Source organism: Vigna radiata, unplaced genomic scaffold (genome assembly GCF_000741045.1).
Source record: "Vigna radiata var. radiata cultivar VC1973A unplaced genomic scaffold, Vradiata_ver6 scaffold_1631, whole genome shotgun sequence".
NCBI lineage: Eukaryota > Viridiplantae > Streptophyta > Magnoliopsida > Fabales > Fabaceae > Vigna > Vigna radiata.
The window spans coordinates 1-1,725 of NW_014543324.1; the positions used below are offsets into that span (position 1 = coordinate 1).

A 1,725-nucleotide genomic window follows, 5' to 3' on the forward strand; every position below is an offset into this window, starting at 1 on the left:
GAACAAATTATCTGGGGATGTGTCTTCGCTTGTAAATTGCCTTAGTCTTTCTTTGATGTAAGTTCTGTCTCTTCTGATTTTACTTTTGGAACAATTTGGCATTATAATTCTCTGGAAAGATCATATAACTTTTACCTAACAGATTGTTTATTGACTAAAAATTTTGTAGTAATGTATCTTACAACAATTTAGTTGGTGTTATTCCCACAAGCAACAATTTTTCCAGGTTTTCTCCTGATAGGTTAGGCCATTTCCCGGTGAACCTTTTATCTCTATTGCTTCTATTTTTCAACCCAATGTATCTTTCCATCAGTATGTTCTTGTGGATTCATTGATTGATTGACGTCACATTTTATTTGCAGTTTCATTGGAAACCCTGGTCTCTGTGGCTATTGGCTGGATTCATCTTGTCAAGGGTCTCANCCTACNNAGCGTGGTCAGTTGAACTTTTTAGCANAATACCATGTTGCTCCTTCACATTTTTGTTTCATGGTTTTTATAGTAATTANAANNTCTCTAGCCTCAAAAGATCTTCCCATGTTAATTTTGGTTGTTATTCTTGTGAGAATATGTTGGTTAATGTAAGGGATTGTTAACGTTGGAACTCTAAGATGGGAGAATATGTCCCCTTCCATCTATGTTCTGTTGTAAGGTTCTCTATTGTAAAGTTCTATAAGCACCTAAAAATCTCTAGTTCCTACCTTAAAGATCTTCCCATCAATGTTTTGTTTTTATGGTTTTGTGCTTGAGGNTGTCTAGGTTGCTACTTCTGTCTGATACAGTTTTTTTATTAGATTCCTGCCATGTGGACATTTTTTGTTGTTGTGACTGATATGATCTGGACCCTTGATTACATAAAAAAGATAGTCTGTAAACCAAAGTTTATTTTATTCAAGTTATTTTTGTTGTCATATATCTCTTTCATATTTGTCTTATGTAGTTTTTCCTTCGATAAATTAAATAAACGAACACATTTTTCTATTTATTTTTACAAAATGAAAAAAATACCCCTTTTAGAAATCGTGTCCTCCAAACTTGAATCCTAAACAATTCTTTGTTACTGAGAAATCGGGTCTCCGATACCCGACTTTCTAGTGTTGCCAAATCAATAGCACTTGCACAAATAATATGGGAGTGATGACATTTTATTTAAAAAAAAAGGGAAGGGTCTCGATGATACTACGTTGAACATGTTAAAATAGAAGCATTTGAAGAATAAAACAGGGTTTCACATGTTTGTTTTTATTTTCCAAAATGATACNGTAATTCATTCAAGATGATTGGCGAGGAAGTTACACAAGGCGCTTTGTTCTTCCTATTACATCATTCCATTTAGAACTAAATAGTTTGTACGTGCATCATGAGCTAATATGTTTTTTGATGATGCAGTTAACTTGTCTAAGGCAGCTATCCTAGGAATTGCTCTAGGTGCCCTTGTGATTCTTTGCATGGTACTCTTTGCAGCTTGCCGACCACACAATCCAGCTCCTTTCCCTGAAGGATCTTTTGACAAACCAGGTACTTCATCTTAACTGTGCTTATAGAAAATGAAGATGACGCTCTACTGAGTTTTCCTTCTTGACAGTTAATTACTCACCTCCNAAGCTAGTGATACTTCACATGAATATGGCACTTCATGTATATGATGATATAATGAGAATGACTGAAAACCTAAGTGAGAAGTATATAATTGGGTATGGTGCTTCAAGTACAGTTTACAAATGT

General features: G+C 34.5%; 1 long non-coding RNA gene across 1 annotated transcript; it reads left to right on the top strand.

The window, feature by feature from the left end:
• On the top strand, positions 1 to 1,719 carry LOC106754288. Its single transcript, XR_001375294.2, has 5 exons — positions 1 to 57; positions 170 to 241; positions 363 to 501; positions 1,390 to 1,518; positions 1,586 to 1,719. It is a non-coding gene; the product is annotated as an uncharacterized LOC106754288 (long non-coding RNA).
• The last annotated feature ends 6 nt before the right edge of the window (positions 1,720 to 1,725 follow it).